The sequence below is a fragment of the Belonocnema kinseyi genome, chromosome 8 (assembly GCF_010883055.1).
Source record: "Belonocnema kinseyi isolate 2016_QV_RU_SX_M_011 chromosome 8, B_treatae_v1, whole genome shotgun sequence".
Lineage (NCBI taxonomy): Eukaryota > Metazoa > Arthropoda > Insecta > Hymenoptera > Cynipidae > Belonocnema > Belonocnema kinseyi.
The window spans coordinates 32,893,802-32,912,023 of NC_046664.1; the positions used below are offsets into that span (position 1 = coordinate 32,893,802).

Sequence of the window (18,222 nt, forward strand, 5' to 3'; positions counted from 1 at the left end):
AAATTTAAAAAGCATCGTAGAAAATGAATAATCGAAAAGATATTCTTATTCAATTTTGTGAAAAAAGAGCCCATTCGTAAAAAAATACCAAACTCCTTACTTTTTAATCTACATTGTTTAAACAATTAATAATTTTTGTAAATTGGCAAAGCAACATAGATAAGAGTCATCAGATAGACATTCTTAGCTGACTTCGAAAACACATTGACTCGTAGAAAAAAGGCGAAACTCTTAATTTTTAAATCGAAATAGTTTAAATAATTAATATCCTTGTAAATATGCAAAGCATCATGGAAAATGAATTCTCTTAGTTCATTCTTTAAAAAATTGAGTTTATTCGTAGAAAAAAGACCAAACTCTTAATTTTTAATCTAAATTGTTTAAATAATTAATAGTACTTGTGAATTTACAAAGCAACATAGAAAAGAGTCGTCGGATAAACATTCTTAGTGAACGCCGTAAACAAATTTCCTCATAGACTTTTATGAAAATTGTTTAAATAATTACAATGTTTGAAGATGAAAGAAATGTTTAAAAAAATGAGCCTCGAACCTGCCTTGAAACATTAGGACTCTAACGTAATTTCTTTTGCTCTATGGAACACGATGACACTATGGGAAGCTTGGACCAACTTTCATATATAGGATATTTGAATCCTCATATAAAAGAGATTAATTTTAAACGAAACGGTTACATTTTTAACGAAAAAACTTTATTTCCGACCAAAAAGGACGAAATTTGAACAAAACACAAGTTTCCAATCAGTTTTTTGAATTTTCAAGCCAAAATTACGAGCTTTATACAAAAAGCCAACTTTCATCTCGAAAATTTTAATTCCTAAAAAATAGATTAGTTTAAATCGAGAATAATTGGTTTGAATCATATAGTTGCGTTTCTTAACCAGAAAAACTGACTTTTGTACAGAAATAGATGAATCTTCAACAAGATAACTGAATTTCGAACCAAATACAATGAAACTCTTCTATAGCGCAGATTTTGGGGTTGAAATTTGAACAAAACACAAGTTTCCAATCAGGTTTTTGAATTATCAAGCCAAAATTACGAGCTTTGTACAAAAAAGCCAACTTTCATCTTGAAAATTTTAATTCCTAAAAAATAGATTAGTTTAAATCGAGAATAATTGGTTTGAATCATGTAGTTGCGTTTCTTAACCAGAAAAACTGACTTTTGCACAGAAATAGATGAATCTTCAACAAGATAACTGAGTTTTGAACCAAATACAATGAAACTCTTCTACAGTGTCGATTTTCGGATTGACGATGGGTGGGAACTAACTCATTATAGCCCGTTCCGGTTTTGTTAGTTCACACTTGAGTGCTCGCCTGATTAACAACCGCAGACCGCGCGCAGCTCCTAATACACCTACCTGTGGCGCGGCGTCAATTCTCGGAAGGGCTATAAAAGAGAGGGCTATAGAAGGGTTTCACTGTAATTCATTTTTTAAATTAAAAAGATGAATTCTTAACAAAAACATTTTAATTAGACAATTGAAACCTGAAACACTTCCTTTTGATTATAATGAATCATTGTGAAAGTATTAAATGTACTATTTACACTATTTTTTATTTCTAAAACGATTCCGAGGCGTGAATGTGAGAAAACTTTGTTTAATGTTAAGCATACTACAGCTACCATCTCTGCGATAGATTTGTTCGCGACTTCGAGGCGCTTCGAAAGATCTATTGAAGAACCTTCCATTTCCTCTAATGATCTATCAAAAACTGTTTATCATTTATGTAAACATATTTTCACGATCTCTCATAATCTAGCAATACCTATTTACAATTTAAAAAAATATATTGATAACCTTGTTTATATGAGGAAGACTTTTTGAATTTTGAGAATACGCTAAGACAGTATATATGATATATTTGTTCGCATTTACAAAACGCATTGAATGACCTATTGACCAATCAATCCTTCATAACCTCATAATTTAAAAAATATAGTGTTAACCTTGTTTATATGTGGAAAACTTTTTCAATATTGAGAATACAATAGAAGTGTACATGATGCATATGCATCACATACAATCATAAACTCTTATGAGCTATTTATAATTTTCCAAAATTATTGTTTGCCTTGTTTATATGGGTAAAACTTTTTTAATATTTTAATTTTAAAATTAACTGGATATGAAGTTAGTCCTAATTATATTTGATTAATTTTTACTTTGCATTTATTTCGTTTCTAAAAATTTAGAACTAAATAGTTGAATGTTTAAACTAAAAAACAGTAATTTTTAACCAAAAATTAAGTCGTTACATTTTTATCAATGAGAATTAATTTTACAATTAACTGATATATTAAAGCTTCATTGTTTTAAAAATGAAATAGAAAATAATACTATGAAAAACACATCCAGCCTCGCTGCCTGATTTGGGAATCGAACCTGCGCCAGCGTGACTATGCTGCACTGCAATGCTTTAAAATTTCGAATTTGATTAATTGGAATGATTTTAAATGATTGAATATTCAAGATTAAGATAGCTTCAAATTAAAATGTCTTATAATTTCATTGTGCTAATAATATCAATGAAATATTTTAATTTAATCATTAAACAAAGGAATCAAATTACATGTTTTTTTAATTCAAAATTCTTGAAACTTGAAGTTGCTTTTAATTTTTGCATTTTTAAAGTGCGCAATTCAATTGCTAATTGAAAGCAGTTGCAATGAATCAATTTGAACTATTTGAAATTCAAAATATTCAAAATCAAAGAATTTAAGATTGAAAGTTTGAAAATAGGACAATTTTATATTGAAGGTATTTGAAATGGAATAAATTAGGATTTATAAACACAACAGCTTAAATTCAATTTTAAGATTTTGCAAGCCTTGAACTTTAAAGGATATAATATAGAATTCTTTCATTTTTCAAGCAGTTAAATTCAAAATTATTCAATTTTTAATGTTTCAAGTTGATTTTTTTATTAAAATACGTGAATTTTCATACCAAAAAAAAAGGAAATTTAAAAAAAAGTTAAATTTGTTAAATAATTAGTTGAATTTTTTATATCCCCATTTGAATTTTGAATCAAAATGATAAAGTTTACTCCAACGTCAGCTTATTGAAATTCTTCTGGCTCTGTCAGGTTTTCCCTAATATTCCCTGACTTTCCGAAATTTCCTGAGTTATATCTATCCTGAAAAATCAGGCGAAAACGATCGGGAATATAAATTTCAATTTAGACAAACTGATTGAATGATCTACAAGATTATCATTACTAATAATAATCATCTCCATCTCCATCTCTATTAAAAATCCACTTCCCCGCGCTCCTGCGCAATGAGTAGCGCACAAGTTTTAAACAGCCCTCTAGTGGCGAGACTGGTCCAATTTCTCAGATGCGCGGCATACGGCGCCGGGTACGGAAGTAAAGTTGTAAGTCTTTCCTAGTATCGAAAGTTTACAAAGCTACAAAATAAAATCTAATGTTCGTTTATTAATGTCTTCTTAAAAACCCTTCTCCCTTTCGTCTTTTTCGTATTAAGGGAATTTCGGTAGTGTTCTGCGAATGAAAGTGTGATTTCCAGTGTTGTGACAAGTTTTATCTTCTCTGGAACTCTCGCCGGGGCAGCGAGGATTTTTCTTTTTGGTGAGTCAGATAACATCCCTAAAAATACTAGACATTTCCTGCAAAAAGAGGACGTTAACCTTGTAAACGATTTTCTGTTTTTCGTTTGTAAATACGTCTCAGTTCGATGCGTCGACTCATTTTTTCTCATGGTCATGCGTGAAATCTTCTCATCTCATTGTATCGCCAAAATGATCCTTTGTTCGTGAAAAAGCCTTTGGATTCGGGAAGATACATTTTTTTGTCTGCTCGAGTTATGAGAATAATCACGAGAACGGATGTTGGGAATTGCCTTATGTCACCCCAGTATTTTATGAGAGCAAACGGAGCAATCCAAGTTTCGGAGATGGAAATAAATCAAATAATTTTAAAAGAGATTTTTCGAGGCTGATTTAGAATTTTTAACAAATTGTGTCGGGGAAAAGATGGGTCGATCTTTCTTTGTTGACATCAGCTTTGCTTTTGTTTTCAACATGTTGACGTTGATGTCAGTGTTGTTTTTTTTTCTCGATTCTGAAGAAGTTCTCTCAAAATTCTGGGAATTTTCACAATAATTCAAGAACTATTATAGTTCTTAAGTCTTTATTTTTCCGAAGTATACCAAAATTTCTAGATGAATATTAAACAGCCAGAATGGACCATGCCTAATGAATATTAATTTCGAAGCAATGAAAATAAGTCTCAAGAGTTTTTAAAAATATTTGTTAAAAAATTTGTTCTCCTTTTTAGTTTAGTGTTTTTTTATTTCGACTTTTTGAAAATCATCGGATTTAGCAGCTTTTAAACGAATTAAAAGTGATATAAGTAAATAAACATATTAAACCTTAACTCTACAATTAAGACATATTTTATTATCAGTATATAAAAGTATTTCCTAATTGATTAGTTGTACAATTACTCAAAAATTGAAAAATTACAATACTTCTATATAATGAGCGTGACTAATTCAAAGCTATGAACATAAAATCTTATATTTTTTGCTCATTCTTTGTGTATTTTAGAGATACTTACATATTTCTTTAACTTCTTTACACTCAGTTTTTCAACAGGCAATGTTTTTGGGAAGTTTTTTTTTGAGTCAACGTGTGAATATATTCTGTGAGAAAAATTAATTAGAATGGTTATCATAACGTCAGGATATTGCTTTAGTGCATATAGAATTTAATTTGCAAAGATATGTTTCACACGCTGTTATCACTTGTTTATATATTTTATGGTAGTTTTGCTTAATCAAAGGTGGTTATCAGAGTGTTTTAAGACTATTATGAATCATCAGTCGTAATTGAGATAAAAATCTTTCCTTGAGAAATGAATCTGCACAATATCTCGGCTAGAAAATTAAACGACTTTGTATTTCCATTCGGATTTAGATTTACGATTTTTTTTAAATTATTTATTTATGATTTATGGATACGCGGAAATTATTATAGTATTTATATAGAATCAAATTAACATTAGAATGGATTTTTAGTGAGATTCAAAGTCTGTGCGTAAGAAACAGATTGAATTCTTATTAAATTGTTAAATTTCTGGAATGAATCAAACTAAAGAATCCCTCAAATTTAACCATTTTTAATGGAATTCTCACATTATTAGGAAATTTACGTAAGTAATTATATTTAACGATAATTTTATCCACCAGGAACTCTTGTAGTTATTTTCCAATTAAAAATTTTAAACATTGGCTTCTGTTTAAAAAAATTTATTTTCCTTTCATGGAAAAGTCTAACTAGGAAATTCTAGACTTCATACCTTATCCCTTGTTTTTTAAGAATTCCTCTTTTTCATTGTTTTTAAGAAACTTCACTTATTTCTAGTTAAAAGTTGATTCTATTTTATTTTAAAGTCCGCTATTGGTAGAAACATAGTTTTTTTTATTAAAAGGTAATTCTTTTTTAATGCAAACACTATTATATTTTTGATTCCTAGTCCATCTTTTGATTAAAAAGTCTACTAGTTAGTTGAAAAATTAACTATTTTCTTGAATATGCATTTTTTTGTAGAAAATTAATATTCTTTATTTGCTTAAACAGTAACCAGAAGGAAAATTCGACTATTTGGTGAAAAATTTCAGTTTTTTCTTAAAAATTTGTTTCTTGCTTGAAAGTGTATCCAGTTGGTTGAAATGCAACTGTTTGACATTTCCGAAAACCGCATACCTACGATTAATTTGAAACTCCGTATAGTCAATAGTGTATACCTAGGTACTCTCTAAATTTGAATAAGTGAGATATCACTGATTTGATTTAATGACCCATTTCTTACTGATTCAAATTTAGAGAGTATTTGGGCAGGCTGATTATGAATATGGTAGTGAAAATACCCGCAAATTTGATTTTCATGGTAAAAATCATGTAAAACACATAAAAGTCATGGTTTTTTTAATCTATCTTGGTAAATACAAAGTTTTCTTTTTAATCCATAGACAAGTTGTAGATTATATTGGTTGAAAACTATTATTATCAACTGTTATTTTAAGTATTCCATTTTTGATTGAAAACTGATGTTTTTTAGTTAAAAATTCAACTATTTACATGAAATATTTGTTTAAAATTACGAAGTGTCTCGTCGTCCCGAAATTCGGAATGACTAGCCTATTTTCACTTTTTGTCTAGTCGTCCCGAAAATTACATGGAAAAAAAATTCTTGAGGCGAACGAGTCAATCGAGAATATATTAAACTCAAAGAAAGTGTACACTTGGATTAGGTAAAACGTTTAGTTAGAAGAGTTACACATTTAGTTACTTTATGTAAATTTTTCTCGTAAATCAGGAATTTGGACAAAATTGCTAAGTTCGAAAGTTTATTATTTTCGACAGATTATGTATAATTGTATGATCTTCAGATTAGAAAAAAATTTAGTTGTTATAGAAATATATTAACTCACAGTAGCCAATTTTTCGTCTGGTATAGCGAAAATAAATTTCCCTGAAATCCGTGTAATGCATTTGGAGGTCAAGTTTGTTGTTTTTATCGCGTTTCTTGATATTTCAATATATTTATCGCCTACAATCGAAACACATGTAAATTATTATTACTGCATCATAAACTTCATTTAATATTAACATTCGCGCACATTTTAAGTGGTAAAAAGCGTTTAATGGTCCAAATTAAATCTCAACTGTCACTGCTCCCGATTAGACCGTCGCCATTTTATTTCGCTGCTCCCATAATGCACCGGTGCTCTTCCGATAATTTTTACAGACACCTATTCTTAATATCCCTATTATAGCTATACTTATTAGGGGTTTGACTACACGATATCCCTGGTATATGGAAAATGGTCAAGGATATTCATTTTCGCTGATAGAGGGATCATTCTAAATTCCTTCGTTCGTTTTCAGCGAAATGTTTGGCTATAATAAGGAATAATATCCCTGTCACAGCTCAATTTTTTTTTTACCGTGTATGTATTTTTAAAATTTTACTCCTTTTGAGTTAGCCAAAGATTATTAAAACTGCTAGTTGTCCCTAGAAAAATTAAGAAACGAATAAAACTAAAAGTTAGGTTAGGTTTTAGAAAACGTAGTCCTTTAAGCTTTAACTCATCCAAATCAATTTATATATTTGCTCTGTGTCACCGTAGTCTCAAGTTCGTTCGAAACCTCCCTATGATTTCCGCACGCTTGGATTGGATCTTACTTTTATCATTTGAAGCTTGAAAATACTATTAAAATTATATATATTTTTAAATTTATTTCAGTTACTAATATAAATTCACCAAGTCTTAGTTTTTTTTTGTGAAAATAAGGAATATCTTGGTAAAAAGTTTAGAATTTTTTTAAATAGGACTTCCTACTAGACATAATTTAAGTCACACCTATAAACCTTGAGCGGTGGTAAGGCACCACTGTGACTGGTCACAGAAATAATGTAAGATCACACCCCTGCCCCTTCTCCAATGCCCCGAGAGGGGCGGGAAGGCATTCCTGGGACTGGTCACAGAAATAATGTAAAATCGCACCCCTTTCCCTTTTCCAACGTCCCGTAGGGGGGGGGGGGCTAAAGACACCCCTGTGACTAGTCACAGAATTAATGTAAGGTCACACCCTGTCCCTTTTTACAACATTTCATGGGGCGGGGAAGCACCCCTTTGACTAGTCAAAGTAATCACATAAGTTACAGGAACGAAGATTGTTTCATGATTATTACTGTATAAATTGATTAACAGGAATTAGTGTTTTCTATCATATTGAAATAAAAGTTTAATGAAGATAAGGCTGAAAAATAGTGCGAGGCTCGAGGACTGAAAATCACTATATTTTATCAACTATAATTGCACTATTAGCATTTTTTCAGAACTATTGGCTAAATGGTGAAAATAGACTAATTGTCCCAAATTTCGGTATGACTAACATTTTTGGTAATTTTGGTTTAGTTAAAAGGAAAAATTTTATAAAATGCATCCTTTTCGGGATGACTAGCCAAATGGTAAAAATAGGCTAGTCGTCCTTAAAATTAACTGTTTTGGTGAAATATTCATTATTTTGTTGAAAGTTCATCATTTTTGGATTAAAAATCCAACTGTTTTTGTAGAAAAATCGTCTTTAGGGCTTTAAATTTCGAACATTTGGTTTTCTTGTCAAGAAAAATCTTTCTTGGTTAAAAAATGCACTCTTTTTTTGATTATTTACATCTTTAATTGAAAACTCATCTTGTTTGATAATTCCTCTTTACGAGTTTAAAAGTCAAATTATTTCTAATACATTAGACTTTTTAGCTTGAATACTCAACTTTTTTTTGCTGAAAAATGGTCTTTTTAAGCTGTAAATTTATTATTTCCGTTTTAGATATTTGACATAATAATTGCATAGGTATTTTGCCGTTCAGTTCAAACTATCAGACTTCTCATATTTCCCCTATTTCTCTCTGTTCTCCCTTTTTAAAAGAATTCCTCTCTTTTCATCTGTTTTCAAGAAAATTCCCATTTTTTCGTTCAATTGAGAAAAACTGAATTAATAGAATCCAATAAGAGAATCTAATTTTTGGTTTGAAATTTAATTCCTTTTATTTGAAAAATCTACTCTTATATTTTTGGTTGAGAATATTCACCTTCTTTGGTCGAAAGTTCAACTGTCTTGTTGAAAATTTATCTTTTTTGAAAGAAATTCGGTATTTTTGGGTTAAATCTTTTTTCAGTTGAGAATGACTTCTATTTTGTGAAAATTAATATTTTTGGTTGAAAATTCATCTTTATTGGTTAAAAATTCAACTGTCTTCTAACAGATTCGTCTTTTTGACTTATAAAATGCAACTACTATTTGATCGGAAATGCAACTGGTATTGGTTGAAGGTTACGATTCTTGTTTCCGGTTCCTTCGAGTTCGTGTCAACGAGCGTTTACTGTATTTGGTTCTATATTCAGTATTTTTGTTGAAAATTCTACTCTTCTTATAAGTTAAAGTATTTTGTCGCAAATGCAACTGTTAGGTTGAAAATAAATTATTTAGTTGCAAATATACTTTTTTAGTGCCTCTAATTCCGGAAAATGAATCCAACGACTAAATTTGGTTGTCCAAATTTGTTCGTTGAATTCATTTTCAGGAATTCTATACATTAACTTGAGTATTGGACGTTAGAAAGGAAATTTGATTTTAATCTAATTTAAATTTCTTAAATTTTAATGATCTTTTTTGTTAAAAATGTATCTTTGTTGGTTAAAAATAAGACTATTTTATTGAACATGCAACATATTTCGATTTGGAATTTTAGAAAGGTGCTACCTTCATAATTTTATTTAAAAGAATTGATCCCCCTATAAATCTTGAAAAATCACACTCCCCGTTTTGAGAGCAATTTGGGCTGTGAAGTCTGAAACTTGGAAGCTGCAATTACATTCAAACTTTTTTAAGCAGCCGAATTGTAAGCGACATTATTTAAATTTTTTAACAAGTGGTCCAATTTCGTATTCTTGTTTTTAGGTGTGTGCACTATTACGTAGAGTGTAAACGTGCATTTCTCATTAGAAGAATGACGCACATAGTTCGTGCAAGAATATTAAACGTCTGACTCGGCTCGAACGTGTTAGCGCTTAATCATAATGTGGATTACATATATGAATGATGTGGATGGAATCAATGTAACCTACATATATAAGGATGTGCTTGGTAATGACCAAATGATTCAATTTTTAAGGCTGCATAAAGACCACGTGTAGTCGCACCTTTGAGTCTTTTTGAGCTTTAGGGTATCATTGTCATTCATTTTTATCCTTATCACGTACCTTCTGCTTGTAACCTGCAACTCGTAATACAATAGGAATCCGGTAATGCACGTGGCTCTTCTGAAACTATAATTCCTGACTTGACAATCGAGCTGACAAGATTGCGCAACGGTTCTCTTTAAATGCTACCTGTGCTCTTTATTTGGGACAAACTCAAGGAACTCTTCGAAATAGTTTTTCAAAATAAACATTAGGTTCAGGGTTGCAAGGTGAATCGTAGTTTATCTATAGAGAAACTACAGCCAACAGAAAAAATATAAAGCAAATTGTGAACGATACATGCGCAAAAAAAATATAGAAAAAGGAAGTCTAACATGGCTGATTCAACAGTGGCATGAAAGAGAAAAATATCTGTCTCACACTTCATTGAGATACTTTTGTTCTGAGAATATTTATTTCTAAGTTATATTTTTTTATAATCTTATATAAAAAAGTGATGTAACGACATGCCGCGAAAGTCTCGCAATCATTATTATTGAAAATCTGATTGGCGAAGTGAAAAAAGTAGAAAAAAAAATCTAACATGATTGATTCAACTGTTTCAAAGAGAGAAAAAAGTATATCTCACACTTAATTGAGATACTTTTATTCTTATAATGCATATTTATTTATAAACATTTTCTTTATTTTCTTGTGTGAAAGAGTGTTGTAACGATACGTCTAAAAAATATCGCAATCATTTTTACTGAAAGTCTGATTGACTGATAGGAAAAAAATATAAGAAGAAAATCATAGAAAAACTTTTGTGTATTTTAAATATTCTCTCGCGGTCTTACTGAACCTTTTGAATTGTCTAATAAATTACTGCAAATATTATACATGTTTTATGTTAGTACTTTGTGCGGGGTATAAGTGTTAAAAAAGTAATTTTAATTTAAAATCAGAAAGTTTCGAAATAATAGATTGTGTTATTCATCATCAGGATTCTCAATTTTCAACAATTTCAGGTTATGTTTAAGATGGTTTGAATAAAGAATTATTAGCATTTTTGTACCGGAAATTAACATTAAAAAAATGTTTAGATTTTCAGGGCTGAAACTTATTTGATAAATAACCATTATAGTTCCAATACAACCTTTAAAAATAGTTTTAGGTTATATTGGCGTTTTTCACAGGAACTCGGTTCTTTTAATAAAAAATCATTAGATTTCGAAAAATATTTACAATTCTGAACGCAACCGATTTTTTCGAACATTATGTTGAATTCTATTATATAAAATGTATATTATATTTATTTCTGCACCTCGGCATGGGACTGCTTATTCAGATGTTGCCAAATAAAGTACAAGTCTTATTTTTAATAATTACTTTAATATTTGTTTTATGTTTTGCATTAAATTTTATTTTTAGCTGCCCTGAAAAATGTATAATTTCAATAAATTTATATTATTCAAATTAATATTCATAATATGCATTTTTATTGAAACAAAAGTATATTCATTATCAACATTATTTTTTACGATTTAAATGAAAAATGCACATCATAGCGTAACGTGGGTCCATAACCAAATTTTTAGATATCATTTAGGTGAAAAATTTTGTAAAAAATTTTTCTACAAAGTTTAATTTTTAATGTATTTTCGTAACACGAGTTTATAACAAATTTGTGGATATTTTTGGTTGAACAACTTTTGTGTTCATTTTCTTGTCTCTTGTGTCGCTTTACCAGAACTTTAATTTTTTAATTTTTAATCTCATTTTTTACGGTTAAAAGAAAATCTACTCGACCTATATAAAAATTAATAATAAAAAATATGTAGATCTTTTTTTGGTGAAAAACTTTTATCTGTTTTTTTGTACCTTCCGTCATTTTTCAAACAATTAAATTTTTTATTTTCAATGTTATTTTTTACGATTAAAACAAAAACGCGCTCTATCTAAAAATGATCCATGACAAATTTGGAGGAGGTTTCATTATTTTTCGGAAGACAAACTTTTATTTTTCAAGACTAAAAGAAAAACTAAGCATTCTATAAAAAAAATGGCTTATAACAAATTTGTTGTTTGAGGGGGGGGGGGGGGGGCAACTTTTGTCTGTTTTTTCGTAGCCTGTGTCGTTTGTCAAAAAATTTTATTTATTTGTTTTTATTATTTTTTACGAATAAAACAAAAACTATGTGCCCTATAAAAAAGTGATTATTATAAATTAATAGATCTTTTTTGGGTGCACAGTTTTTGCTAATTAATTTTTTTTGTATCTTGCCTATTTGACCACAATATGGAATTTTAAAATTATTTTTGGGCGATCAAAATTTGAATTTCCGATATTTCGAAAAAATTCAAAAGTTATTCTGATAATCTTGTTTCATATCGTGCGTTGTTTCGCTTATAATGTTCGTTTTCGTTTGTTTTTTTAAATTTAAAAAATATTTTTACCCGCGATAACCTCTGGTAATTTTTTTTATCAAAGATAGTCATAAAAGGATAAATTGGTCAGCTTTTTGAGTACTACGTATCGCCCTACTCGATCTTTCCTTTTGGTCTCGAAACTTTGTGTTAAAGCAGAATTCAATCCGATTAGTCTTTTACGTGTTATCCGGTATATATATGATAACGAAAACGATAGACAGACACCGACGTAATAACTTTTGTTTTCACTGAGGGGGCCTGTAAACGTCGACATTTGATGAAATCCGTGGGAGTCATTTTTCATATAAAAACAATTTCTTCTCGTTGAGTTGAGAATGTAAAAAGGTCCCTCCTTTTTTCTAAACAAAATTTTTCCTATTATCCTTAATATAGTTGAAGAGGTAACTAAACCACTATGATCTCGGTTAACCAACTCGTCCAAATAGTTGATCAAAATAAACATGAGATTCAGACAGCTGTTTTCTTGATAACCAGAAGTTCAGTTTTTTTTCAGACATATTAGAAAAGTTTTTAATGTAAAAGCCTTCGAATTTCGAAGTAGGAATTGATGATTCAAAAGTTTAACCTATTTATTATTGTATTTTCAAATGTAGACACTTTGTAATCATTGCCACATAATTCCAAATTTCCCATCCAGGTTATTTCCCGCCACTAAATTATGTCAAAAGACAGTCAATCTTCATCCTAGGTTCTTTTAATTAAAATTCTAAATTTTTGATTGAATTAAGTTGATATTAATTTGAATATTTAAAATTGGGTTACCGACCAGTACCAGTTGCCGACTGACTAGCCTAATGCAATAAAATTTCTTTCGCGAGGAACCTAATTAGCCATGAAAATGTTTTCACTCTCTTTAGAATGACTAAGCCGGGAGTAAATTCGAATAAACAACTCCTACGCAAACATTGAGTGCAATTATATTATTCAAGTAATATAAATTGACGGTGGCAGCAAAACAGAGACTTATGTTTCAATTTCTTTACCTTCTTATTTTCGTTTATTGTATGTTTTTTATTATCACTTTTTATATTCTCAGCACATTTGGTCATTTATATTTTTAAACTTAAGGGACCGTTATTCAACTGCTATAACTGTATACAAAATATAATAATATTCTATTGAAGGAAAAGGGATCGTCAAAGTTTCTCTGAAAAATTTGAAAGCCAATTAAAATTCTATAAAGAGAAATAACACGTGGTTCGACTCACTTATATCAACTGACTTAGCATTTGAGTCACCTGAACGCATATTATTTTTTTCTACATGCACCCGGAAAAATATTTTTTAAAATCAAATAAATGTTGGCTGATTTCTTTGATTTTATGAAAACCATTTCCTGGATGTAGTTGAATATTTCCTTCACTTTTTTCTACTTTCTTATTGGAGACACGTTTCAGAAAAGTACAAATTTTTTGGATATTAAAAATGGATTTGGAACCTTTGAAGTGTGTTTCTGGGAAATATATGAGGTATCTTGTGAATATGTAAGTAAACACTAGATTCTAGAAGTGTGTCTCGAAAGTTGTGCTAATGTCTCGTCTAATGTCCAAGCACTTGAGAAAGCTCTTGAGAAAGCAAAGTGGCTTGATAAATGTCAATTTACGTTTGCCAAGCAGAGGCTCTCCGGCTATTAAGAAATGAGTTTGTTCAAGAACATCCGCAGACATCTCTTGATTTTCGACGAGATGATTCGCACTAAATTGCGAATGTGGCGTACAAAATTTCGCGGAAGTCACATCTGCACGTTCTAATCTATATGTATGAGGTCGTTTAACTATTGTCATTCCAGTTGATTATGATACATATATAAATTCCCCAATTTGATGAGTGTTAATCTCGGAATTCGTTAACATATAATTGGTTTGGATTTTCCCCAAGTATTTTGTTAATTTCATTCCGTTTTTGTAAATAATATTTTGTAAATATTCCAAATATAATGATTAAGAATTTTAAACAGTAAAAATTCAGCAATTTAAAATTTTATTCGTGAATTTATAATCTCTAATTTGTGAAGCCTTCTCAAAGTTAAGTAATACTGTTTTTAATGTTTGGAAATTAAAGAATTAAAAGATTTAACCCACAAGAATTTATGAATAAACAGTTGAAACTTTAAAGCGTTCAAAATTAAAGAATTTAACATGAAGGAATATGAGCAATTTCCAAGGCAATTTCTTTCAGTTTTCTGCAGGCCGACAAATTGAATCATTTTATTAGAAGCTTTTCAAAAATGTAAAACTCAATATGAAAATATTTAAAACTCTACTCAGTAGTAATAAATATTGTAGAGAATTCCGTTACATTTTATTACGTGCTGTAGGATGGCCTGCTTCTGTCTTTTTTATCACCAATCGTCAAAATGTCAAATCTATAAAAATAGACTTGATACTCCTCGATACCAACTGTAACCTGATTCTTTATACGAACTCACCTGAATTTCCATATTGTATGGAGCCATTGAAATTTAGGCGTTTGAAATTGAACGTTTTAAAATTTGAAGCCTTTTTCGAAACAATGAATTGAACATTTTAATTGTTTTGAATTTAGAAATTTAAAAGTTGAACCTTCGGGAATCAAAACAAACTTAAATTAAAAGTTTCTTTGAAAGTATAATAATTTATATTTTTACTACAGTGAAATAATGTTCATCTCAAATTGGCTTAAAAGAATATTTGTATATGTTTTTCATAATTTAATATTTTTATTACAAAGTGAGTTTGAAACAAATATTTACTTTCACATAGGTCATTTCTAATGATAACTAAAAATTAATTAAATTAAAATTTTCTAATTAAAAATAAATATAAAATATTTGCAAACGAAGTGTCTGGTCATCCCGGAATTCGGGATGAATATTCAAATATTTTTCATGAACTTGGATATTAGCGCATCCCCTTTTCCAACTCCCACAATTTTTCAAGACAACTAGACACAGACTTTTTTAATGAAATTATTTATACAAACAAATAAAAGAACAATTTTATCATCAAATATACGTCGCGAAAAATGGGTTTAAAGAATTATTTAACTACAATGTTTGTAATATTCTTATATTTTTCATAAAGTGTTAGTTTTTGAATTAAATAATTGACCAAATAATAGTTAATTAAAACGCGAGTAATAGAATCAGTAAGAACCTTTCAAGAAGTATAATGAGTTTTTGTAAATTAAAATTAAATGAAAATTATGACTTTTACCTAAATTATTTTTTTTACATATCATTATTCTAAAATGTATCACAATAATCAATGGGCCTTTTCTTGATTTTATAACTCTTAATCCTTATAAGTACTTCTAATTGGAAGCGTTTGAAGTTCAAACAGTTTTAATTTGAAACATATCAGTCTGAACAATTTTGTATAATTGAAAGCCTTGAAGAATTAAAGTCGAATAATTATTTCACATTATTTATTATTGAACCCTTAATACCTTATCGAGTGTTGAAAGGGATGACTAGTCAAATATTTCCAAAAGGTTTTTCTACTGACTAGTTCATCCGCTTTAACAGCTCCCCCAATTTTTGTGAAACGACTAGACGCAGCCGAAAAAAAGCCAGACTTCTCTTCCAGTGCTTTTATAAAAAAGGAAGCTACTAATCGATTTAGCATAGAGAAAAAAATCAAATATTAAACAATGAAGATGGTAAGATGTCTGAAGCTCTGAATCATCAAAGTAATGTCAGACGTGTATAAAATTAAACAGTCATCGAATTTTTATTCCCGATAAGATAATATATATTTATCTACTGTTTGAAGTGAGTCGCTTGCATGCAAGTCAAAATCAGGAAAGATATGATAATAATATATGAACACTGGTCACAAAATATATATTGCATATCCTATATTATTATATCACCGATATCATTGACGACGATATCAGTAGATATTCCAACAGGTGTTCTTATTTCATAATCGGAACTGCACCTCCATACAGTTTATAATTGGATTGTGACTTCTATGAATGAACTATTGTATATATTTTGTGTGTAAGTTTTTTTAAAATAATAGTTTTATTTTCATCATATCTGAAGGCTTAATATGTTTGGCAATGTTTTTGATCAGGATAAGAGACTATAGAATGTGGTTAATGATTATTCGAGTAGGATACTATATAGGGAAGGAGAGAGGTGGGAATTCTTATGGAACCTTAAGGAAAGGTATTTCATCTCAGCATTCCTTCCACTTTGTCTGGTGAGATCTATTTCTTACTACCTGAACCAACTTGAAATCTATTCCACGCAAGAGAAGCCACATGATACTTACAACTTCGATCAAAGAGGATTGGACAATGCCTCTAGGTCTTTTAAGATTTCCTCCTCCTCTACCTGATGGATCTCTTTAAAGCTTTGAGATTTTGAGGCAAATGTCCTGATCTCAGAGCTGCTGAAAATTTTAGTGATCTCCAGAGATTAGAGAGAAAAGGTTTTTTCTGGACTCTTTATTATTCATAATCAAATATGCACGAAAAAATTGTCTGCTTTCCAGAAGTTCATTTTTTAGGTCAAAAACTATTTTCCTGAATTAAATATCTAATTTTTTTTCAGAAAGTTTTTTTTGTTGCAAATTGAGTAAATTTGAAATAAAGAAGATGACAGGAAGCAACAGAATTTCTTTTTGTTTTTAATTTCAAAATTTGATGATCTCAATTTTGTTTTAAAGCGAGCGAAGAATCTATTTTTATTCTCCAGAAAATTCTCGTAGTCACGAAAAACTATTAATAACTTATCTTTCTTGAATCTTGAATTATTATCCTGATGATTCTCCCAAAAAAATGAGCACAGCTTAATATGTCGCATTGTAAAGATTAATTTCAGTCAGAGACAAGATTTCTTTCGAGAAAAGAGTTTAAAAATAATTTTTCATATACAAATATAGATACTAGCAGACTTCACATTATTTACCCTATTCCCTCTTTAAATCTAAATTAGTGAACCTTTAATTTTGGTTACCTTTGTTATTATCACTACTCGTATAATTATGAAGTTACATTCATCATAAAGGGTGAGAATAATTACTAATTGAATCAACACATTTTTATTATTTATTTAAAATTCATCTCGTCTGGTTAAAATATCTACTGCTTGTTTGAATATTTAATTCTTAAAATTCGGTTTTTTCAGTTAAAAGTTAATTTTTAAACAGAAAATTCAATGATCATTTTTTTGTTGAAAATGTACCGTTTTTAGTTGCAAATGTATCTTTTTGATAGAATATTAAACTTCCTGATTGAAAATTTAAATACTTAATTAAAAATTAATTTTGTGAGTCAAAGATTAATCTCTTTGGTTAAAAATTCATTTTTTTTTAATTTGTGGAACTGCAAATTCAAATTTTCCAGTTTTGATAGAAAATTAACGTTCTTTGTTAAAAATACATATTTTTTGTTTGAAAATTCAACTTTTTTCTTGCAAATTCGCCTTTTTGGCATGAAGATTCAACAATTTTGTTGATTTTTTTCTCTTTTGACTGAAAAATCTTTACAGGTTGAAAATTCAATTATTTTGTCGAACATTCATCTTTTTGGTTCAAAAATTCATTTCTTTGTAGAAGTTTAATCGTATTTCGTACAAAATGCGACTGTTGGGTTCAACATTAATATGTTTTGATTGAGGATTAAACTATTTGGTTACAAATTCGTCTTTTTCGCTTGAATTCAACTTTTTTTTATTTAGCAATATCTTTTTTGGATGAAATATCATCTATTACGTTTTTCGTTGAGAGAGATCATCTTTTTTGTTGAAAATTCACTTCTGTGTGTGGAAATTTACATTATTTATTTAAAAAAATAAATATGTTATTTAAAATTGATCTTTTTTAGTTATTTATTATTTTGTTGAAAAGTAATCTTTTTTTATCGAAAATTTGACTGTTTTCTTGTTGAAAAATTATCTTTTAAAATATAAAATTAATCTTTTTGGATAGAAAGTTCGTCCTTTTGGATTAAAAATTCAACTATTTGGTATAAAATGCAACTATTTTGTTGAAAATTACATTTTTTTGTTGATAATGTAACTTTTTTGTTAAATTTCCATAT

The 18,222-nt window shown here is 29.1% G+C and overlaps 1 protein-coding gene across 2 annotated transcripts in view; it reads left to right on the forward strand.

Annotated features, from left to right (window-relative positions):
- Positions 1–3,388: 3,388 nt before the first annotated feature.
- Positions 3,389–18,222, forward strand: part of LOC117177749 (tetraspanin-1) — a 162,635-nt gene continuing 147,801 nt past the window's right edge. For both annotated transcript variants that reach the window (XM_033368653.1, XM_033368655.1), the window contains exon 1: positions 3,389–3,620. The gene's annotated coding sequence lies outside the window, so the exon portion shown is untranslated. The remainder of the gene's footprint in view (positions 3,621–18,222) is intronic.